Source organism: Sciurus carolinensis, chromosome 5 (genome assembly GCF_902686445.1).
Source record: "Sciurus carolinensis chromosome 5, mSciCar1.2, whole genome shotgun sequence".
Taxonomy (NCBI): domain Eukaryota; kingdom Metazoa; phylum Chordata; class Mammalia; order Rodentia; family Sciuridae; genus Sciurus; species Sciurus carolinensis.
This window is the reverse complement of record NC_062217.1, coordinates 90,125,313-90,151,404: the sequence shown is the minus strand read 5'-3', so window position 1 is coordinate 90,151,404 and position 26,092 is coordinate 90,125,313. Positions and strand designations below refer to the sequence as shown.

General features: G+C 34.6%; 1 pseudogene; it reads right to left on the bottom strand.

Moving 5' to 3' along the window:
* Positions 1-17,002: 17,002 nt before the first annotated feature.
* LOC124985644 (small nuclear ribonucleoprotein E-like) lies at positions 17,003-17,311 on the bottom strand (annotated as a pseudogene).
* Between the last annotated feature and the right edge of the window lie 8,781 nt (positions 17,312-26,092).

Here is a 26,092-nt window from a genome sequence, read left to right as displayed (position 1 = left end):
AGGATAATCCTCCCCTTTAAAGATTCTTAACCTAATCACTTAGGCAGAGTCCTTTTGCCATATATATAATAGCCACAGGTTCCAGGGAATGGGAGTCTTTGGGGCCATTACCCAGCCCACCACACCTCAGTTTTCATCCTTTACTCACTGTTTCACTCTGCATATGTTCATAGATTTCTTATTTTTCTTAGAACACAGAAATGTATATAACCCAAGAATAGTATATATTTCCATTTATATGCTTTTTAGAATTATGTAGGCTGTTTCATTTGGTATGTAGGTTGCTGCAGCTTTTTAAAAAGGCTTATATTGCAGCTTTTAAAAAACATTTATATTGCAGTGAAGGTGTATCCAAGTTGAGTAATAGTTTTATTATTTTTAATGTCTTACAATGTGCTATTATGAGACCATACTACACTTTAGTTATCCATTTGATTATTATAAGGCATTTAGTCATTTCCATTTTTTATTGTGTATGATACCTCAATAAACATCCTTTACATAGTCTCTGCATAATAGCAAACATTTCTCTAGGGTATTCACAGTTGATTAGTTTCATCACAAAGAATAAGGAGTTCTTTGGTATTGCTGAATTGTCTACCAAGTGATCATACTGTTTGTACCAGCTGTTATTCAATAATATAATTTCCTTTACCTCTGCTAGCAACTGATATTGTTTGCTTTTCAAATTTGAGCCAATCTGGTAAATAAGAAAACCTCATTATTTTGATTTATATTTCTCTGAAAGGCTGGGCCTTTCAGTTTTTTTCAATGAAAATGTTTGTTCATATACTTTTCATACTTTTTTATTCATTTTGTTATTTTTTGCTAATTTATAGATATCCATTATGAGTTTTATATAGTAAGTAATTCTTTGTGTTATTTTTGTTGGTGATCTCTTTCTAGGTCTGTCTTGATTTGTAACTTTGTGGTATCATTGTCATATATAAAAGTTTTATATTTTGATGTAGTCAGGTTTGTGAATCAGTTTTTTCATGCTTTTTGCTCATCATCTCTCTCAAACCCTACTATTTATTATGGGTAATTTTAACAAGTTAAATCATTGATTAGCTTTTAGAATCATAAATTAGTTCCTCATCATTTTCCATAAGTGATCTCTTTTGGGGGAGTATGACAATGAATATATTTTTCAATCCATTATAGTTCTTATATTGCTCAAAATTATCCCTTCTTTGGATGTTGGGGTAATTTCAGGTAAGGTTTTGTGCCCTTTTACCTGACCACAGGGACACTCAAACATGGGGTCACATCCATTATATTTTATTAAATACAATCATTTTATTAAAATCCATTGTATTTTATTTAGAGACAGGGTCTCACTGAGTTGCTTAGTGGCCTCAATTTTGCTGAGGCTGGCTCTGAAGTCATGATCCTCCTGCCTCAGCCTCCAGAGCTGTTGGGTTTATAAGCATGTGCCACCTGCTCTGCAGCTTCTTTGTTTTCATATATGACATAATATCCCAGACTCATTTTGTATATTTCCTGCTTCTTGACCTAGAATCAGCCCTTTGTCCCAGAATCCTTGGTTTCTTTTAGTCAGGAATGACACCAAAATCTAGCTTCTGGAGGTGCTCAGTGTTATAGAGGTTGTCATAATATATGGAACTTGTAGTGCTAAGGAAATATATATAGTTTGTTTTAATGGAAAAAATTTATCACGAATGCATAGTAAATTTCTAATTTTAACTTGCTACTATAGAATTTTGCTTTACTTTGAATTTGTTTTTATTTTGAAAATTCACATTCCAAAGAGCATTAACATGATTATATTTTTATCCTACAAAATTTAATATACCAAAATAACAGTATCAATATTATTATTAACAATATAGTATTTTTGAAACTAGATTAAGACCTCTTTTTGCAGTTCTTTTGTCTTTAGGATTATTCCCATTGGCACATGTAGTCTGATCCCTGTGTTTTAAACATAGCAAAGATAATTCTTCCCTGAATGATATGACATCAACTTAAGACACATTAGATTTATTTCTTTCATTGGCTATTTGTTTTTAAAGTTTCATTTTCATTTTGATAATTATATTTTATAGTATGAAAAATATTTAAAGGTTTCTAAAGATGAATCTGTAAAGTATATCCAGAGGTCATTGTAGCTTCAGTCCTTTCCCCTCCAGCCTATTCCCTTACCTTTGAGGAACCATTTTTTAAAATAATTTATCTTTTATCATTATTTTTAATATAAACAAATACATAGATGTGCGTATTTCCTTTTTTATATGAAAACTACTATATAATACCTAATTTTCTCAGATTTTCTATTGTTACTTAGTAATATAATCTGGAGCTTACCCTTTAGCAGTAAGTAGAGCAATTTCTCCGTTTTTTTCTTCAGATTCTAAGCATTCTGTGTGTGTATACTGCAATACATTCAACCAGTTTATTAAATTAACATTCGATTTGTGTCTAGTCTTTTGCAAATATGTAAAGTAATGTAGACTTGTGCCTATATCTTTTCATTTTTTGACCAATGTGTCCTTGTGGTAGATGAATTCCTAAAAGTGAGATTTTCTGAGTCAAAAGGTAAATTCATATGTAATTTTACTGAATAGTGGTTGATTATTTAGATTCTCACAAGCAGGATGTAAAAATGCTTTTTTGACAAAGCAAAATCAAACTAAATATATATGTTATCACACTTTTGGATATTTGTAGTCTGAAAATGAAATGATTTGATGTTGTTTATATTTTTTCTTTTTATTTTAAAGGATGCTCTTTATTGCATAAATTTTAGTGTCATTTGGATTTCTCTTCTGTGCATTTTCTGTATATAATTCTTACCCATAGTTCTGCAGGGTTGTTAGTCTTTTATGTCCAATGGATTATTCATCCATCAATTCAAACAAGTGTGGATTGAAATATTTGCAAAGAATTGTACCTGTACTTGCTTTTTTTTCTTATCATCATTCCCTAAATAATATAGTATAAAAATATTTATGTAATATTTACATTGCATTAAATTATAGGCAATTCAGGGGTGATTTTAAATAAACAAGAGGATATGCATAGGTTTTATGCAAATACATTGTATATAAGGTAGTTGAATATGTATGTTTCTGGCCTGTGTGAGGGATCCTGGAACCAATCTCCCATGGATGTTGAATGGTGACAATATTTGTAAGCACTCTTCAATATGAATTTGCTACTTACTTTGTTGATTACTTTGCTTAGTAAGTAGCAAATACTTATTCCCAGTTTAATCTTTTAATTTTGATTGTGAATTTATTTTAATTTACTTAACAATGCAGAGTTGTTTTTGTTTTTAGTTTTTAAATTTTATTTAGACAGAATTGTCAATATTTTCTTTTAGAGCATCTGATGTTTTAGTTATGGTTAGGAATGTTTCTTAAGTTATGGGAAAATTCACATTTTTTTTTCTAGTACTTGTAGGATCTTTGTATATTTGACATTGACTAATCCATTGGATTTTTTTTTTTTTGATGTATAAATGGGAATGGATTCTGTTTTGTTTCACTTATCTATTCAGTTTTCTTATCTCTTAATGAAAATTTCTTTCCCCTACTGTATAATACTACCTTTCTCACTTGTTAAATTCCAGGTGCATTTGAGGCTGTTTCTGGAATTTCCATTCATATTTCTATTTGTGTACCTATATCCCACTATTTTAATGACAGGAGCTTGATAATGTGTTCAGTTTTTGATAGGTTAGCACTTCTCAATGCTCTTTATTCAGGTTTTTCTTGAATTTTCTAGCTTGTTTATTCTTCCAGTTAAAATATATATTGTTATGTTTAGTTGAGAATTGCATTAGTTGAGACAATGCAAGAACATTTGGAGGTGAAATGATTAGATTATGTCTTAACCCAATCAGTGAATTGATCCCCTGACAGGGATTAACTAAATGATAACTAAAGGCAGTTAGGTTGTGGCTGGAGGAGGTGGGTTACTGGGGGAGGGGTGCCTTTAGGGTATTTACATTGGATCTGGCCAGTGAAGTCTCTCCTTCTTGGTGTGATGTCTTGAACTGCTTCCTACTACAGCACTCTTCCACCATGATGTTCAGCTTCATCTTAAGCTCCAAGGAGTGAAGTTGGCCATCTATGGACTGAGACCTTTGAAACTGTGAGTCCCAAATAAACCTTTCCTCCTTTAATTGTTTCTGTCAGGTCTTTTTGGTTACAGCAGTGAAAAATCTGACTAAAACATATATTACTCCAGGATGAAAGCTTCATGATACTTTTATTGAGACTGCATTAAATTGCTAGATTATAAAACTGACATCTTTCCAATTGGGAGTTTTCCTGTCTAAAAATATGAGGTAGCTTTCAGGTTGTTCAAATGTAATTTTTAGAAGTAAATTGATATTTCCTTTTATATATAGGTTTTGTTCATTTCTTGTTATAAATTCATGCCTCAGCATTTTTACTTTGGCTCTATATTTTGCCAAGTCAAAAAGAATATAATAAAAATCCATTCAACAATTCTAAGCATTTAACAATTATAAGTATTTCCCATGTATTCTCTATCTATCCCCACCAAATGTCTTTTATAGCTTTGTTTGGTCCAAGATCCAGTCAGGCTTGCCTTTCTATTTTATCATGGTGTACATTAAAAAAAAATCCTGGTTAGGGGTTTTATTGAACAGATTTTTGCTTATTTCACTGCACTTTAGTAAAGGTATCTGAAAATCTTTAAATAGTCCCCATATGCTTGATGTACTCCAAATCAGTTGTCAGAAACCCCAGGAATAAGATCTAGGCAATGTGCAACAGTGCACATTGTTTCCAGATCCATTGTTGACTGCTTTGTTTTCCTTCACCTTTCAACTCAAATTATGCATTCATATTATGCCACCTTATTATAAGCATCTTATAAAGTCTATTTGTACTGTTATTGATAATGGTATTAGATGTCTGCAATTGAAAAGTAGACTTTTAACCCCCTTGGATGGAATCGTTTTTTTGCTGTTGTTTTTTGTGGTGCTAGGGATTGAACCCAGGGCCTTGTGAATGCTAGGCAAGTACTCTACCAATTGAGCTATATCCCCAGCCCCCTCTAACCCCCTTTTGTAATCTAGTATTCTTTGGGATGAAACTTTCAGACTGTGTGAACATTCTCTTTTCCATTAACCATACCCAGTGGTTTATGGTTTAGGTTGAGTATACTTTAACATGTTTATTGGCCTTGTTGACATCTTTGTGAAGTGACTTTTCAAATTCTTTCCCCATTTATTTATTAGGTTGTTTTTTTCTTATTGAATTTAGAACTATTTTGTAATAGTTTAAAATTATTTCTTTTAAATGTATTCCCAGTTTTTTCTACTCTCTGATTTACTTTTTTGTATTGATAGTGTTTTTTGATTAATAAAATTTTTTTAAGTGTGGTTCAGTTTATTTCATAAATTCATGGGTGTTTTTATATATTGCTTTAAAAATCTTTACTTGTCTGAAGATCATGAAGATAGTTTCCTGTGTTATCTTCTAGAAGTTCTGTTGTTTTAGTGATCACATTTGAACCTGCAGTCCATTTGGTATCAATTTTCACATATTGCATGAGATTAAAGTATTTTCCTCCATATTAATATCCATTTAATATCTAGAACAATTAACAAAAAGAATGTCCTTTTTTCATTGCCTTGCTATAAAATTCACACATATATATGTATCTACACACACACACACACACACACACATACATATATTTAACTTTTTCATTCTTACTGACTGCATTTTGATTCATTATACATAAATGGGTTACAACTTTTCACTTCTGTGGTTGCACACGATGTAGATTCATACCATTCATGTAATCATACATGTACATAGGAAAATGATGTCTGTCTCAGTCTATTGTCTTTCCTCCTCCCACCCCCCATTTCCCTCTACACAATTCAAAGTTCCTCCATTCTTCTTTTATACCCCTGCCTCTGCACCCCCCTTATGTGTCATCATCCACTTATCAGAGAAAACATTTGGCCTTTGGGTTTTGCGGATTGGCTTATTTCACTTCACATGATATTCTCCAATGCTTCCATTTACCTGTAAATGCCATAATTTTACTATTTTCTATGGTTGAATAATATTCCATTATGTATATATATGTATAAATCACAGTTTCTTTATCCATTCATCTATTGAAGGGCATCTAGGTTGGTTCCACCATCTAACTATTGTGAGTTGACCTGCTATAAACATTGATGTGGCTGTGTCCTTTGGGTATAAACTGAGGAGTGGAATAACTGGGTTAAATGCTGGCTCCATTCCAAGTTTTCTGAGGAATCTCCATACTGCTTTCCAGAGTGGCTGCACCAAATTGCAACTCCACCAACAATGTACAAGTGTGCCTTTTTCCCCATATCCATGTCAACACTTATTATTGCTTGTATTCTTTTTTTTTTAACTTTTTTTTTCACTTTCTTTTTTTTATTGTAAACAAATGGGATACATGTTGTTTCTCTATTTGTACATGGAGTCAAGGCATACCATTTGTGTAATCATAAATTTACATAGGGTAATGTTGTTTGATTCATTCTGTTATTTTTTCCCCTTCCCCCATCATAAATTTACATAGGGTAATGTTGTTTGATTCATTCTGTTATTTTTTCCCCTTCCCCCACCCCTCTTTTCCCTCTATACAGTCCTTCCTTCCTCCATTCTTACCACCCTCCTTAACCTTAACCCTAAACCTAATCCTAACCCTAACGCTAACCCCTCCCACCCCCCATTATATGTCCTCATCCGCTTATCAGCGAGATCATTCATCCTTTAGTTTTTTGAGATTGGCTTATCTCACTTAGCATGATATTCTCCAATTTCATCCATTTGCCTGCAAATGCCATAATTTTATCATTCTTCATGGCGGAATAATATTCCATTATATATATATATGCCACAGTTTTTTTATCCATTCATCAATCCAAGGACATCTAGGTTGCTTCCACAATCTGCCTATGGTGAATTGAGCAGCAATGAACATTGATGTGGCTGTATCTCTGTAGTATGCTGATTTTAAGTCCTTTGGGTATAGGCCAAGGAGTGGGATAGCTGGGTCAAATGGTGGTTCCATTCCAAGCTTTCTGAGGAATCTCCATACTGCTTTCCAGAGTGGCTGCACCAAATTGCAACTCCACCAACAATGTATAAGTGTGCCTTTTTCCCCATACCCATGTCAACACTTACTATTGCTTGTGTTCTTGATAATAGCCATTCTAACTGGAGTGAGATGAAATCTTTACATATATGTTTTAGTCAGCTTTTTTTGCTGCTGTGACTAAAAGACCCAACCAGAACAACTGTAAAGGAAAAAAGGTTTACTTAGGGCTCATGGTTTCAGAGGTCTTAGTCCATAGAAGGCTGACTCCAGTCGTAAGGACTGGAGGTGAAACTGAACATCATGGTGAGAGAATGTGGGGAAAGCAAGCAACTTACATCATGATCAGAAAGCAGAGACTCTACACTCCAGATACAAAATATATACCCCATAGCCATGCCCCCAGTGAACCACTTCCTCTAGCCACAACCCACATGTCTCCAATTATGACTCAATTAATACCATCAGGGATTAATTCATTGATTAGGTTAAGGTTATAACTCAATCATTTCTCCTCCAAACCTTCTTGCATTGTCTCACATGTGAGCTTTTGGGGGACACCACATCTAAATCATAGCTATATATGTAATAAATCAGGTGTCTATTGTTTGTGGTTCTGTTTCTAGACTGTAAATTTTGTTCCACTGGACTCTAGACTCAGAGATCTGGTTCTGTGACTACCAGCACAGCAAGTGTTTGCTAAGACTCTTCTGGTCAGTAAGGAAGGCAGATCTAAATTGATGAATAAGCTAAATCTGTTACATATGGAAAATACTATTTGTAAGGAAGTTTCCTGTGAGCCTAAAACAACATGTGTAGTGAGCTCTTCCTTCAGAAGTTTCTTCAAAAAGGAATGGAATCAAAAAGGAACCAGCAAGAAATACACACAAAACTATTGCAAGAAAAAAAAGACAAAAATTATTAGAAAAAAGTAGTAGATGATAAATCATCACCTGACAAAATTAGTCACTAAGCTGATAAATAATGGGACCAAATATTAAATAATAAATTTCAAAAAGCAGAATTAAAGGAATTGATTGCCTCTGTGATGCAAGAGTTTGAGGAAGGTGTTCATAAGGCAGTAGTAGAAAATCAGTTTGGGATGTCAAACTCAGTGAAAAAGGGGGAAAAAATAAATTACAGTAAAGAGAGCAAGTTGTAAGAATTCAAAGATATAGGTATCACTGAAATAATAAATAGGTACTATAATAGGTATAATAGGTATTACTGAAATTATATTAATGAAGAAATGAGAAAAGAGCAAGGAACTGAAGTAAATAAAACTTGAAGATATCATGAAAGAAGATAGTATAAAAAGTATTTCACATAAATGCTTATACAGACAATTCATTTCCCGAAGTAGAAAATCAAATAAATAACAGGGTTGGGTGTATAGGTCAGTGGTAGAATGCTTGCCTCGTATGCACAAGGTCTTGGATTTTAGCCCCAGCAGGATTGATTGTTGAGAGGAGAAGGGAAAGTAGAAAGGAAACAAGCATTCTCCCTCTTTAGCAATTTTTGTTCATTTTCTATTTCAATCCCAAAACCTTCTTCTGATATTTTTGGCATTTCTGATATAGTTCTTTAGAATTCCTGTATGCAAGTTGGTCACTTCTATACATTCTGAAACTTAATTATTTTATTATTTTTATTACTATTTTGGTGCCAAGGGATTGAACCAGGGCACTTAACCACTGAGTCACAGCCCCAGGCCTGGTTTGTTTTGTTTATTTTTTATTTATTTATTTTTTTGTGGTGCTGGGGATTGAACCCCGGGCCTTGTGCTTGAGAAGCAAACCCTCTACCAACTGAGCCATATCCCCAGCCCTGTTTTGTTTAATTTTGACACAGGATCTCACTAAGTTTCTCGGGGCCTTGCTAAGTTGCTGAAGCTAGCTTTGAATTTGCAATCCTCCTGCTTCAGCCTCTGGAGCTGCTGGGATTATAGGTGTGTGCCATCATGCTTGACTGAAACTTAAAAATTTAATGAAATTATTGCTGAAAATCTCATCGAATTCTTTGTAAATATGTAAAATTATGTAAATAATTCCTCAGAAACACCTCTTTTTACATATATTCACTGAGTAAATGCAAAATAGTTGACTTTATTTCACTTTACATGTTTGTGAAGTTTCTGTGCATATTATTAAAAATACTAAGTAAACAAATGTTTATATATTCTTATAATTCCTAATAAACAAACACTGCAATCGGCTATCTATTCAGTGCCCACATCTGTAAATAATACAGTTTTCACCTCAGCACTGAATGTTGGGATTTTTGTGTGGAAAATGAACTCTGCCCTGGGAAATGTGAGCTCTATCTCACATTGTGTGTGTGTGTGTGTGTGTGTGTGTGTGTGTGTGTGTATACACATGCATACACACATATATGTATGTATATATAATATATATATATATATATATGATAGATTAGTGTGAGTGTAATGGAAAGCAAAATGCAGGGAATTATGGGAATAAAAAGGAGACCTAATACTTTAAATAGTAAAAACTGTTTAATCCTAAATCTGTTAAGTGAATTGATAAAACATCAAAAGTTAATAAAAGCTTTTTAAAATAATTTTTTATTTTATATATAAATGTATTATACAGAATATATAATAATGTATATATTAATGTTTTCATTAGGGCAGTCTCTAGTACATCCTCTTTCCCTCCCTGCCTTCCTCCTCCTGTTCCCCTAACTCTACTCTACTGGTCTTCCTTCTATTGATTTCTTGTTTTCTTTAACTGATGACTTACAGATATAAATAGAGGTGGAATGCACCGTGGCATATTCATTTATGTACATAGAATAATTTGTTCAATTTCATTCCAGGGCTCCTCCCTTTTCCTGCTCCTCCTCCTTATCAATTCCCTTCCTCTACTCCACTGATCTCCCTTCTGTTTTCATGGTACACACCCCTCCACTTTTTTTTTTCTTTTCTCATTTTGTTCTGACTTCTGTGCTGGGAGCTGTGAATGAATTGTTAGCTTGTCTGAGCCATCTCTAAGTTGAGGTGTTCCCTTTGGAGAACTCTGGGTATTATCTAACTAATCTGAGATGGCTCCATTCGGTTGCCCAAAACGTCCTGCTCAAAGAGAATTCTGTGATACTGCAGAGTTTATTGATTCAGACAGCCCTAGGTTCAAACCCATCTCCCCAGAGTTGGAAAGAGATACCAGTGCACTCAAGTAGCCTTAAGGCTCCAGCTGCATGGCAGAGGACATAAAGAATTTACAGAATTTACAGAATTTACAGGCTTTTTTCCTTCATTAGGATCAGACTCATCAGATCTTTTCCACCCGTCAAGACCTCACTTAAAGTTACATTTCTTGTATCCTTCCTTCCTTCCTTCCTTCCTTCCTTCCTTCCTTCCTTCCTTCCTTCCTTCCTTCCTTCCTTCCTTCCTTCCTTTCCATTCTTTCTTTCTTTTTTTTCTTTCTTTCTTTCCTTCCTTCCTTCCTTCCATTCTTTCTTTCTTTTTTTTCTTTCTTTCTTTCCTTCCTTCCTTCCTTCCATTCTTTCTTTCTTTTTTCTTTTCTTTCTTTCTTTCTTTCTTTCTTTCTTTCTTTCTTTCTTTCTTTCTTTCTCTTCTTCCTTTCTTTTTTTCTTTTCTTTCTTCTTTCTTTCTTTCTTTCTTTCTTTCTTTTTTCCTTTCTTCCTTTCTTTCTTTCTTTTACTAGTAATGATGTTTATTTAGCAGATGAAAATAGAGTTTCAGACCTGTGAATATAAGAGTTCAGAATTCTAGAACATTAGAGCTTAAAGAGAACTTGGGATAATTTAACCATCCTGAAGCCCTGGGAAGTCAACTGACATTCAAGTTCACATAGCTAATAGATTAAACAATGTGGACTCATTAATGATGTGATCAGAACCCATTATTCAAAATATGAATTAGCAAGTCTTTTTCTTCTTCTTATTTTTCACTGGTTGCACCTAACTTTAAAGGAGTAATCAGGAAACATTAAGACAAAATAAGTAATGTGAAAAATTCTGCACTTTGCTAGATCTATTACTGGCATCTATGTGTGGTTTATTTCTTAATACTACTTTTTCAGTCATTTATTTCCAGCCTGCTCACACCTCCTTATAGGCCCTGTGCAGGTCCTGGTGAGACTTCTGCATATGAGAAAAAAACATTTGACCTTTGACTTTCTGAGTCTGGTTTTAGCATGATTCCCCAGTTCCATCCATTTATCAGCAAATACCATAATTTTATTATTCTTTATTGGTAAGTAAAATGCCATTGTGTATATATACCACATTTTCTTTATCCATTCATCTGTTGATGGGCACCTGGGCTGTTGTGAATTGCAGTGCTATAAACATTGATATGCCTATATTACTCCAGTATATTAATTTTAGTTTATTTGTGTAAATACCAAGGAGTGGGATAGCTGGGTCAGATGGTGGTTCCATTCCTAGTGTTTTTAGGAATCTCCATACTGCTTTCCAAAGTGGGTGTACTTATAGCTAAAATGGCAGTTCTACTGACAATGTACTTTTCCCCGAACATCCTCCATAGCATTTATTATTATTTGTATTCTTGATGATTGTCATTCTATATGAAGTGAGATGATTCTACTAAGAAATCAGGATAGCTGTTCCATCTACAACCTCAAAAACAAACAAACAAAAAACAAGAAAAAACAACAATGTGGGGAAAAATTTAGCTAAGGAGGTAAAAGTTCCCTTAAGTTCATTTTCCTGTTTCAAAATTATTTTGACTTTTCTAAAGGTTCTTTGCATTTCCACATAATTTTATAATGAGCTTGTTGATTTCTAGAAAGACAAAGGCTTAGTATCAACTCTTCTTTCAGCTTTTTAGATAATATTTTCAGAAGAAAAGACTTTTGGTTTTATTGATTTCTCTCATTTGTCCTATTGTGTTTCATTGACTTCTTTTTGTTGTTATTTTTATCTTTTACTTCCTTTGGACTTTGTTCTTTTTACAACTTCTTACAATGGAAGCCTAGGTCTTTGGTTTTAGTTATTTTCTTTCTGACACAAACTTTTAAAGCTCTGGATTTCTTTCCAACATTCAGAAATTTTGGTAAATTATGTGTTTATTTTCATTTATTTAAAAATATTTTTCAATTTGCTTTGAAATATCTTCTTTTTTTTCCCCATGAGTTATTTGTAAAGAGGCATGTGTAATTTCCAAACATTTGGAGCTTTCTGAGATATCTTTCTGTAGTTCATTTCTAATTTAATTTATTTGGGATTAAAGAATATGATCTTTATGATTTCATTTTTTTAAAGTATATTGAGTATTTTTTGTGGCCTATTATCTTTTTGGGTAAATGTTTCATGTGCACTTGGGAAGATTATGTATTGTTATGTGGATGTTCTGAAATATTAGGGCAAATTAGATGATACTTTTTTGCATGTTTTTTTAAAAAAATATTTTATTTAGAGACAGGGTCTTACTGAGTTGCTTAAGGCCTCACTAAGTTGCTAAGGCTGGCTTTGAACTTGAGATTCTCTTGTTTCAGCCTCCCAGGCTGCTGGGATTATAGACATGCGCCACTATGCCTGGTGTTTTGCATGTTTTGCATATTGTTAATTTTCTAATTGCTTTACCAATTACTAAGGAAGCTGTGTTGAAGTCTACAACTGTAATCATAATTTGTCTATTTTTCTGCTCTGTTAGCTTTCATGTAATTTGAAGCTGTACTTTTGGGTGCACTCACATTAAGATTGTTAGATCTTCTTTATCATTGTATAGTTTTGCTACTTGTTTCTGACAAAATTCTTTTTTTCTGAAATCTATTTTCTCTGACATTAATATCAGAAAATAAATAACTGTGTTTGCCTGGTATTTCAAGTTTCACATTTTAATTACCCATGTTTTCTTCATAATTAAATGGATTTCTTTTCTTTTTTCAGTACTGGATTTGAACCCAGGGGTACTCTAATAATGCAATATGTTTCCAGTCATTTTACATTTATTTATTTATTTATTTATTTATTTAATTTATTTATTTTTATTTTGAGACAGGTTCCCAATAAATTGCTGAGGCTAGTCTCAAATTTGTGCTCTTGTCTCTTCCTCTAGAGTTACTGAGATTACAGGTGTGTGCCACTGTGCCTGACTTAAAATAGGTTTCTTTTTGACAGCATGGAGTTGACTCTTGCTTTATTATCTTGTCTGACAGTCTCTACCTCTTACTGGAATGAGTTTAATGAAATAAACTTTTATTTGAACATCTATCCATCTTGCAATTTTTTCATTGAAATTTTTGTGAGGTGATTTTATATTAACGTGAAGTTTTAAGAAACAATCCAAAGAAGTTCAGTGTACTTCACCCTGTTTTCCCCGAAGGTAACATTTTACAAACTATTATACTGTCACAACTAGGAGACAGTCCACAGATCACGTATAGATTTCTCCAGTTTTTCTTGTTCTCATTTATTTATGTGTATATACTTATTTTGTACAATTTTATCACTTATGCAGGTTTTGTATATGCACCACCATCATCAAAATACTGAACAGTTCCATCACCACAGTGATATATTTGTCATATGTTGCCCTTTGTAATCGTACTCTCCTTATTCCTGCAACCACTTCTGTTTTCCATTTTGAAAATATTGTCAATTCACAAATACAATGTAAATGTAATTATACAACATGTGACCTTTTGGGATTGGCTCTTTTTTTTTCACTTAACACAATTCCCCTGAATATTCATTTAAATTGTTATATTTATCAGTAATGCATTTCTTTTTCTTGCTGAATAGTATTTGATGTTAGTATATACCAATTTGTTTAGCCATTTATAAATTGAAGGATATTTTGAATTTTTTTCAGTTTTGGGTTATGATAAATAAGCTGCTGTAAACATACCATCATATATCCTCATTGGTAATATATGAGTGATCCAGTATTTCTGCACCCTCACCATCATTTGGTAGTATTCCTTTTTTTAGTTTTAGCTATTCTGATATATGTGGAGTGGTTTCTCATTGTGGTTTTAATTAGCGTTTCCCTATGTCGAATTTTTTCATGTACACATTTGCCGTCTGTATATTCTCTTCATTGAAATTGTTCTCTATTAATCTGATTGGGTTGTATTTTCACTGTTGAGATTTGAGAGCACTTTATTTGTTTTGAAGAGTTTTTCTTTGTAAAGGATGTAGATACGTTCTCCCAGTGCATAGCTTGTTTTATCTTCTCACAGTGTTTTTCACATAACCAAAAGTTTTAAACTTTGATGATGCCCAATTTACCAGATTTAAAAAATTAGATAATAGTTTTGGAGTAAAGAACTCTGCCTAAAGATTCTGTACCCATTTTTCCCCCTATAAGTTTTGTATTTTACATTTCAGTGTGAAGTTTAGGTTGAGGTTCATATTTTTTTTTGAGGGGTGGTGGTGCATGAATGTCTAATTATCTCTTCACCAAACTTGTTGAAAAGTCTGTCTTTTCTTTTTTGAATGCCTCTTCTACTGTAGTCAAAAATTATTTGGACATATTTCTGATGGTGTGTTTCTGAAAATTCTATTGTGTTCCATTTATCTGTGTGTCTTTTCCTCAGATAATACCATTCGTTTTTATTACTGTAGCTATATGGTATGTCTTCAAACCAGTGTCAAAATAGTGTCTATTTCCCATTTGATACTTTAAAAATGTTACTAATAATTGTACATATTTGTGGAGTATGGTGTGAAGGATATCCATCACCTCATACATTTATCATTTCTTTGTGGAGACAGCATTCAGAAACATTTCTTCTAGCTATTTTGAAACACACAATAAATTCTTGTTAACTATAGTCACCCTGTTGTGCAATATAACACTAGAACTTACTCCTAATTGTGATTTTCCAAACAGTTGACCAGTTTCCCTCCATCTTTCCTTCCTCCCCTCCTTAGCCACTATCGACCATCCTTTTACTCTTCATTTCTGTAATATATAACTTTTTAAGATTCCAGTCTTTAGCAATTCTAGTTCATTTGCCATTCCATACAAATTTTAGAATACTTCTGTATCTATAATGATCTTACTGGCATTTTGATTGAAATTGCATTAAGCTTGTATATTAATTTTAGAAAAATTGACAAATTTTCTATGTTGAGTCTACTTAGCTATTAACATAATGTATGCCTACATTTATTTAGGTCCTAGATTTTTAAAATTTCTTTTACTGTTTCATATTTATCTGCACTCATATCCTTCCATGTCTTATTAAATGCTTAAGTATTTCATTTTTCTGGGGTAACAATAAATGGTATTATGTTTTTAATTTTTTGTTTCTACAGATATATAGAAATGTGATTGGATTTTTTCTGTTGATCTTATATCCTATACCTGTCTGAATTCACTTATTAGTTCTGTGAGGATTTTTTTGTTGTTGTTGCTGTTTGTTTTTAATAGATTCCTGGGGACCTTCTATAGAGAGAATTGTGTCATCTACAAATGGGACATTTTTATTTCTCCCTTTCAAATATATACCTCTTATTTCTTTTTCTTGCCTTATTGTGCTACATAGAACTTTGACTGCTATGTTGAATAAGAGCATTTAGAGTAGATTTCCTTGAATTTTTCCCCCACATCATGGGGAAGACTTTCTCTCTTACCTGTGGATTGATTGATTGATTAATGTTATTCTCTATAAAGTTGAGGAATTCCTTTCTATTCTTAATTGACTGAGCATTTGTATCACAAATGGGCATTGAATTTTGTCAAGCACTTTTTCTGTATCAATTGGTATAACTCATATGGTTTCTCTTATATAACTGGGTTGATTGCATTGATTTATTTTAAATATTGAAACAGACTTACATCTTTGGAATAAATATTACTTCGCTTTCCATTGTTATGACAAAATACCTGAAAAATTAACTCTAAAGGAGGGATGGCTTATTTTAGTTTATTATTTCGGAGGTTTCAGATCCTGTTGGCTGGCTCCATTTCTTTTGGGCCTATTGTGAGGCAGAACATCATGGTGGTGAGTGCATGGTAGAACAAAGACTTTTTTCCTTATAGGCAAGATGTTTCCCTACAGGCAATGTGCCAGTTCTACCTGATGGTTTTTAATAATTTTTTTCTTCTAAGTTTCAGAAATTTAATTATGATATTTTGGGCTTGAGCTTCTATGGGTTTATTTTACTTAGGATTTGCATAAGTGATTGAATCTGTATGTTTGTTCCTGTTGCCACATTTGGAAATAGTCATTTAAAAAATATTCTTTTGTATCACCCTATTATTCTGCTATGACTCTAGACATTTATAAATGCTTCACCTTTTGTTCTTGCCCAGTAGGTTTTTGCCCCTGTTCAAATTGAATGAATTCTGATAATTTGTTCCTCAGGATAGTGGATTGATCCTATTTCTGAGTTCTTGATTTACTTTTGAGCCCATCCATTATTTTTCTTTTTTAGTTGTAATTTTTAGTTCTGACATTTCCATTTGATGATGATTTTTCATTTTCTTTATAACAATCTCTTTCTTTTCTGGGAGTTTTTAATTTTTCATTCTAAAGAATTTATAATTGACTTTTTTGGGGGGTGTTTAGTACCCTTGTTTTTGTGAACAGTCTCTTTCTCAGTCACTCAGTATTGGAAACTTACCTTAAGATAGAATTCCCACTCTTTGCCTCAAGAATATATAGATTCATGCTCTGAGAAAAGCAAATACCAAGGGTAACTGCTAACCCTTCAGAAACTTTAAAATATACAGCAACAGTTAATAGTATGAACCACTTTGTAAAAAGGCTTTACCACTGCATAGAAAGAAACAATGTAAATTTTTAAATAAAAAGTCTCCCATCATTTATTGTCATCTGGTAATAACATAAAGTTGTTCCAAACAACACAAACTAATGTTTTAGAATTATACTTGGAAAAAAGGACACCTAAAAACAATTGTAGCTTTCTCTGTAATTTCTTACTTCTTTGATCATTTCTAGTTGGACACACTTTGTAGCAGAGTAATATTATTTCCTTTTAGCATGATTCAACCCTATTATTTTCTTGACTTTGTTTTAGAATGAATCGCTTCTGTATCATCTAATTCAAAGTTCATGTATTCATCAAAACCAATAATACAGCCCTCTATTCACATATTCACTTGCTCACAGAACTACATCTGAATTCAGGATCTGTTCTGCAAGTGTCTGAAGATGAGGTTGATAGGCTGCACCATCACCTTCTGTATTCTCTGGCCACAGTATTCTGTGGTGGAATCTCTCAAAGACCACACTAACCAGCACATTACCTCAGATAACAACTTCTGGAATTTTATAATTGACTTAAAAAAATAAATTTTGTTGTGTATATTTAAGGCAAATAACATGATGTGATATACATATAGATAGTAAATAGTATAGTAAAGCAATTAATATCTGTCTTCTTGAATAATTACCTTTGTTTGCAGCAAGAGCAGCTAACACCTACTCATTTACCAAAAATCAAGAATGCAATTCAGTGTTGTATATCAGATCTCTAGATTTGGTCATCCTACTTCTTATCTGTTATTTTGTGTCCTGACCTACATTCCCCCCATTTACCACTTCTCCACTCAGGCTCCTGGATTGTTTTCATGATTTCATTGAATTATCTCACTGTATTCTTTTGTATCTTGCTGAGTTTTGTTAAGATTATTGTTTTGACTTCATTTTCAAAATGATTTGATTCATAAGTTTCTATTTCTTGGAGTCCATTACTGGAGAACTATATTGTTCTTTTGGTGATGTCATGTTTTTTGTTTCTCAGGGTTTATGTTTTTACATCAGGTGGTACAGTCACCTTTCCCAAACTATACAGTGGCATTCATAGGACAATGTTAATCTGCAGATGGATCTTCTTTTTTATTTTTAAAATTTGTTCTAATTAGTTATACATAAAATTTGTTCTAATTAGTTATGCATGACATCATACATAAACGGAGTATAACTTCTCATTTGTCAGGTTGTACATGATGTAGAGTTACACAGGTAATATAATCACATATGCACATAGGGTAATAATGTCCGATTCATTCTACTGTCATTCTTACATGCATGTCCCCTCCCTCCCTTCACTCCCCTCTGTTTAGTCCAAATTACCACTATTTTCCCTCCTACCCTTTTTGTTTATTAGCACCCACATATCAGAGAAAATATTTGGCCTTTGATTCTTTGGAATTGGCTTATTTCACTTAGTATGATATTCTCCAGTTCCATCAATTCAGCCAGATAATGACAAAATTTCATTCTTCTATAAGGTTAAGTAATATTCCATTGTGCATATGTACCTTTTATTTACCCATTCATCTGTTGAAGGGCATCTAAATTGGTTCCAAGTTAAGCTATTGTGAATGTACCTGCTATAAATATTGATGTGGCTGTGTTAATGGAGTATGCTGATTTTAAGACCTTGGGGTATAAACTGAGGAGTGAAATAGGGTGGTGCCATTCCAGGTTTTCTGAGGAAACTCCATACTGTTTTCAAGGGTGGTTGCACCAATTTGCAGTCCCACCAGCAATATGTGAGTGTGTCTTTCTCCCCACATCCTTGCCAATATTTACCAATATTTATTGTTGCTTGTTCTTTTTTTTTTTTGCGGTGCTGGGGATCGAACCCAGGGCCTTGTGCTTGCAAGGCAAGCACTCTACCAACTGAGCTATCTCCCCAGCCCGTTGCTTGTATTCTTCACTACTGCAATCTGACTGCAATAAGATGAAATATTAGCTTTGATTTTCATTTCTCTAATTGCTAGAGATGTTGAATAATTTCATATATTTGTTGATTGATTGTATTTCTGTGAAGTGTCTGTTCAGTTTCTTAAACCATGTATTGATTGGGTGCTTTTTTGGTGTTAAGTCTTTTGAGTTCTTTATATATCATGAAACACCAGAGATTTTGATATGCTGCTTTAGTGTTCTCTTTTACCTCTAAAATTTTTTTTTATTTCATCCTTGGTTTCTTCTGCTATCCATTTGTCAGTCAATAGTGTCTTATTTAGTCTCCAAGTATAGGAGATGCTTCTACTTTTAATTTTGTTGTTGATTCCTAATTTCATTCCATTATGATATGATAGAATGTACAGTGGTAGCTCTATTTTTTTGTACTTTTGAGAGTTGCTTTTGAGACATATGGTCTACATTAGAAGGATCCATACGCTACTGAGAAGAAACTGAATTCACTCATTGATGGATGAAATATATATGTCTGATAAGTATAAATTATCGATTGTATTATTGAGTTCTGTACTTTGGTTAAGTTTTTGATTGGAAGATCTACCCATTAGTGAGAGAGATGTGTAAAATCACTTAGTATTATTGTGTTGTGGTGTATTTAATTCTTGAAGTTGAGAAGGGTTAGTCTGATGTATGTAGATGTTCCATTGACTGAGGTTTAAATACTTATGAACTTTATATCTGCTTGATGTGTGATTTCCTTAAATAGTATGAAATGTCCTTCTTTATCCCTTAGGAATAACTTTGATTTGAAGTCCACTTTATCTGCCATAAAGATAAAAATCCCTGCTTGCTTACACTGTCCATGTGAGTGATATGTTTTTTCTCATCCTTTCCCCTTCAGTCTGTGAATGTCTGCCTATGAGGTGAGTCTCGGAGACAGCATATTGTTGGGTCTTGTTTTTTGACTGATGTATTTTAATTGATGAAGTTAGGGCATTAACATTTTGGGATATTATTGAGATATAATTTGTAATCCCAGTCAATTTGGTTAATTTCTGGTTTTTAATGTGACTTAGTTTCTCTTTTGACTGACTTTTCCTTTAGTGTCATTCCTCAGGATGGTGAGGTTTACTATGGTGGGAGGGTTAGTCCTGGAGGCAGAACTCCTGGAGGTGGGGTATAGCAATTGCTGGTCCACGTTGGAGCACTGCATGCCAAGAGTCTCCTTTGCATTCCACTCATGTGATGTAGGAACCTAATCTTAGCCCCTTATGTGGCTTGGGGACCCCACAATTCCTGGTCTCTGATTCAGTCTCCAAATTCAATCTTTCCCGCCCTCGCCCTTTCACATTCCCAGCCAGGCACCTCTCTCCCTGGTGGTCCTGAAGACTGACCACTGGGACCTGTGCACCTGTTGTGGAGTGCTGTTCTGTATTGGGTGGATCAGGACCAGGTGATGAAATCTGCAGGAAGATCACAAAGCTGTGGTTGCTGGGCTAGGCTGTTGACTAGGGAGGGGTTGGGAGATTGGGGATTGGAGAGCTGGAGGGCTCTGTTGATTCCTGAACTGACATTGCCAGGGGGAATCAGTGGATGCTGAACTGGGAAGGGAGTCGGGGACCAGGCCGGTGATGGGTCCCAGTGAGTGCCGACCCAAGTGGACCCCCAGTAACACAGTGGGTGCCAGACCAGTTGGCTGGGTGAAACAAGAGCAAGAAGAGCTCACACCTCTTGCAAACCTGCCAACCCACTGAAGGCAGTCCTGTATTCCCCATACACTTCAGGACTGGTGGAGCTGGGGAGAGTCTGGCAAGCCCCTCCCTCTGCAGCAAGATGGTGGCTATTAGCACACCTAGTAGGAAGACCTCAGGTGTAACGAAACCTGCGGGCACCTTGATGATGGACTTCCAGGCCCTGACTGGTGTGCCTAGATGGAAGGAACTGCATGCCAAGATGGTGGCGGTGGCAGGGAACTTGCAGGTACCTTGATATTGGACTTCAAAGTCATGGCCAGTGTCCCAAAGGAGGTGGCCACGTTAGGAGATGAGGCAGCAGTGGTGAGCTACCCAGTGATGGTGCACGACCATGTTAGGAGATGGGGAGCTGTGCTGTGTGGTGGGGTGGCCCTGAATGGCCAGGGTATGTTCTTTACATATGTGGCTGGATTTGGTTTGCTAGTCTTAGGATTTTGCATGGGTATTCATAATAGACCCTGGTCTATAATTTTTGTTCTTGTGATGTCTTTAGTTTTGGCATCAAGGTAATTAATACTGGCCACATAAAATAACTTGGAAAGTGTTCCTTCTCTTGTTTAGTGGAAGTTCTGTGATGAAATGTTATTAACTCTCCTAGAATTTTTGGTAAAATTTAGTGCCTGATATTTTGGTAAAATTTGGTGGCGAGGGTATCTGGTCCTGGGCTTTTGTGAGTAGCTTTAAAATTACTAATTCAAACTCTCCCTAATTACAGTGTAAATTTTATTTACATTGCCTGTTTCTTCTTGAGTCTGATTAAATGATTGGTGTTTCTAGAAATTTCTCCATTTCATCTAGTTCATAGAATTTGTATACATTTGTTCACGGTATTCCTTTAAAAATGTTTTTCCTTTAGTACTTTGAATGTCATCATGGTCGGTAGTACTATCATTCATATTTTTTTGTCCCAATACTCTTCCTTTTTGTCTTGCACAATATAAAAAAAGGATTGTTATATTCACTGAGCTATTGAGTTTCGGAAAAAAAAGTTTCGTTGATTTTCACAAATTTGTATTTTCTCATTAATTTCAGTCTTGACTTTGAGATACTATTGAATGATTTTTAGGCGTACATAAATGTAAATTTCTTTATAATCCTGAAGTGAACCACTTCAGTGACTGTTTGTTGCACTGTGTATTTTAGCTGATATTTATTAGTATAATTATACCAATATTTATTGCTGTTTGCAAAATACTTTCCATTCTTTAGATTTTTCTCATTTTATTTATGCTTATATGTCTGATATGGTTTGAAGATGGTTTGGGTGTCCTCAAAGTGTCTATTGTGATTGAAGTCTTGGCCCACAGGGTGGCATTATTGAGAGGTGCTTGAAACATTAAAAGGTGGGATCTAATGGCTGGTCCTTAGGTTACTAGGGGTGTGAGGTATTTTTCAGGCAACCAATGGTAGTGTGTGTGCAACCATGTTGATAGTTCTCCCAAAAGGGTTGCTATAAAAGGAGCAAGGCTTGTCCCTCCTTCATAATGGTAATTGCTTGCTCCAGCACTTACTCCCACCATTGCTATCCGTCATCTGCTGCGAAACCCTCACTAGAACTGAGCTGGTGCAAATACTATGCCCTTGAGCCTCCAAAACCATGATTTTTTTTTAGCTTAAAATGTTTATTTGTTGTGTTTTGATGTACATCACAGTAGGGTGTATTTTGACATATTATACATACATGGGGTACAACCCATTACAATTTTGATCCCATTCTTGAGGTTGAACAAGGTGTGGAGTTACACTGGTTGTGTATTCATATATGAGCATAGGAAAGTTATGTCCAATGCATTCTACTGTCTTTTCCTGTTCCCGTCCCCCCTCCCTTCCATTCATTCCCATTTGTCTAATCCAACGAACTAGTATACTTTCCCTCCCTATCCCTCCCTTATTAGGGTTAGCATCCAAGAGCTTCTTCACATCAGAGGAAACAATCAAGGACATGAGAAAATCTTTACCACCTGCACCTCAGATAGAGCATTAATTTCCAGGATAAACAAAGAACACAAAAAACTGAATACCAAAACCCCAAAATAAACCCAATCAGCAAATAGGAAAAGGAACTGAACAGGCACTTCACAGGAGGTCAAAACCTATATGAAAAATGTTCAACATCTCTAGTAATTAGAGAAATGCAAATTAAAATTGCCCTGAAATTCCAACTCACTCCTGTCAGAAAGGCTATTATCAAGAATACAAGCAACAATAAATGTTGGCGGGGATGTGGGTAAAAGATTCACCCATACATTGTTGTTGGGACTGCAGACTGGTACAAGCACTCTGGAATGAGCAGTATGGAGATTATTAGAAAACCATGTTCTAAATAAACCTCTTTTTCATTATAAGTAACCAGTTACAGTTTAGATGTTAGGTGACCCCAGAAAGCACTTTGTATAAGACAATGCAGGAAAGTTTAAGGTAAAATAATTGGGTTTTGCGAGCCTTAAACCAATCAGTGTACCAATCCCCAACTGAGTAGTAACTGCACAAGTAGGGTGTGGCTGGAGAAGGTGGGTCCTTCAGGGTGTACTTTTGGGGTTTATATTTTGTCACGGTAAGGACAGCTCTCTTTCTCTGCTTCCTGGTGTGATGTCTTGAGCAGCTTCCCTCCTCCACACTCTTCCACCCTGATGTTCACCCTTACATCGAGCCCCGAGAATGGAGTCTGCTGTCTATGGACTGAGACCTCCGAAACCATGAGGTCCCAAGTAAACTTTTCCTCCTCTAAAATTGTTCTTGTGAGGTCTTTTAGTCACAGCAGTGAAAAACTGACTAAAACATAGCCCATGTCAGATATTTCACTATAGTAATGAAAAGCTGACTAACACTATGTCTATTGTAAATGAATGAGAGACTATCAAATGGTCAGTCGAACTCTGTACTTAGTCAATTTACATTTAATATAGTTATTCATATTTTTAAAGTTTAGACTACTCTATCTCAATGTCTTCTATTAATTTTATCTGCTATAAATATTATATGATCCTTTTTTCTTTCTCTACCTTCTTTTATTTAACCTTTCATCAATTTTATTATTTTCTTACTTTAGAAGTTACATATTTTTAAGAGAGGCACCCTGCGCTCCTGATATATAAAAATTTAATTCCCACAGACATTTCTGCTTTCTATGCACATCACAACAAAAACTTGAAAATTCTTTAACTCAGCTTATTCCTTTAAAAAATATGTAGGCAAGTGCTTTGCCACTGACCCACATTCCTGGTTCTGAGTTGTTCTAAATTCCTTCTTGAAGCTCCAAGCTTGGTATCAATTCATTTTCCTCTATGCCAAAGAACATTTGATTTTAGTGTGGGTCTGCTATCTTTTTAGTTTTGTAATTTTAGTTGGGCAGATATCTCCTTCTATACAATTTATTATTCCTTTCCATTATTTCCTGTCCTATTGTTTATGATGAAAATAACAATTGTTGGCATAACCACTGCTACTTGGAAAATGATATCTTATTTCCTCCTGTACCTTTTAGAGTGCATATTTATCTGTTTTTTCCATCTCAGCACCTTTCTTATGGTTTGTTAACTACATATATTTTATTTTTCTTGTTTGAGGTTCACAGAACTCCTAAGTTATTGTATCAGAATATTTTCTCAACATGTTTCCACTCCCCTATTCTTCTAAAATTTCAATTTAGGATATAATAAACTTCTAAGCCATATATTTTATTTTGGCCCCTTTTCAACTTGTTATGCCATTATTTCTGCAAACTTTATTCTAAATATTGTCTTCAAGTCTAATTTTCAGCTATGTCTAATTTACTTTTTACATTTTATTTTTAGTTGTCAATGAACTTTATTTCTTTCTTTATTTATTTATATGTGGTGCTGAGAATTGAACCCAGGGCCTCACACATGCTAGGCAAGTGCTCTACCTCTGAGCCAGGACCCCAGGTCTAATTTACTTTTAAACTTGGCACTGAATTACTTGTGAAAGACTTTACATAAATTCTTCTGCAATGACATCTGTGTCACCCTGACTGTGGGACAGGGAGCCAGGGTTTTAATAGAGAAGCGGACATGTTTAACATAGCACCCAAGAGAGAAGGGCAGTAACACTTCTTTTCTCTAACAAGCCCAGGATAGGTTAATCAAAATGTACATGAAGAGAGACAGACACACTGAGAAAGAGCCATGTTCAGCATGAAAAATTCTTGGTTGGAACATGGGGTGAGAGGTGTTTGGGATCTTCTATTAACACAGTCTTCTATGTGTGTATGTGTGGTGCTAGGGATAGAACACAGAGCCTTGTGCATGTGCTAGGCAAGTACTCTACCACTGAGCCACATATTCACCCCCAAACTAATCCTTGCCACATACAGAGTATAAATGGAAGAATCATATTCAAATCAACAGCATAATGATGCTATAGTCCTGATACTAGGTTTACAAACTATAAATCTGGTTAAAGACTGCATGATATGATCTATTATGGTTCAGATGTGAAATCAAATTAGTGAATTATGTGATGATTAATTTTTTATGTTACAACTTGACTTGGCCTTGGGGTGACCAGTTATTTAGTCAACCTTTATTGTGAGTGTTTCTGGATGAGATTAACATTTAAATTGATAAAACCAGACAACGTACAGCAGACTGCCCTCCCTAAATTAGGTGAGCCTAATCCAAACAATGGAAGGACTGAATAGAATGAAAAGGATGACTCTCCCAGAGTAAAATTTCTCCTGTTTGTCGGGCTTCAAATTGCAACACTGCTTCCTGCCTCCCTCCCCCACTTTGGACTTGATCTGAAACATTGGTTCTTCCTAGGTCTTGATTCTGCTGGCCCTATACTACTAAAATCATAGCACTGTTTCTCTTGGGTGTCCAGCAGAGGCTGGAACATGTCAACCTCCATAATGTTGTGAGCCAGTTCCTGGTAATAACAAACTCCCACTGTTCCCCTAAATTGCTCTCTCACTACCCATACATGGGTGGGCACAAACACGCGCACACACGTGCACGCGCACACCACATTATTGGCTGTTTCTAAGAAGAACTCTTTCTAATACAAGCTGATATTTTCTTAACTGAAATGGGTTAGAATATAATAAACAGAAGCAGAGTTTATCAAAAGTAGAGTACTGGTCCATGATTCTTTTATTTAGGAAATGCATACACAAATTCGATATATGCAAAAAGCATATACATATAAATATATTCAGCTATGGGTGCAATGTATGGAATTTTTTCATCATCCTTTCTGCCTGTGATTTTCTAATGCAGATATCAACATGACTTACTCTTATCTTCCACGAATGTAATCTCATTAATTCCTTCACTTCCCACTATAGTACATTTACTATTGTTTTTTTACTGTTTTATTTTGCTTCCTAGCACATACACCCTTCTCAGACATGGTGCATATGTATGAAGGCAAATAAAAGTATATATTCCTCCCTCTGCAATAACGACTCTGGGAGAACAAGGAACTGTGTAATTTGTATACTCATATAAATCAAGTACCTGGAAAAAAGTCCCAAACATTTAACATGAATATCTGTGCAAAGTCATATTGGGTGAGAAGTAAAACACTTGAACTGATGTTAAAAAGGTTTAATAGGGTGTGGTGGCACATGCCTGTAATCCCAGTGACTGGGGAGGCTGA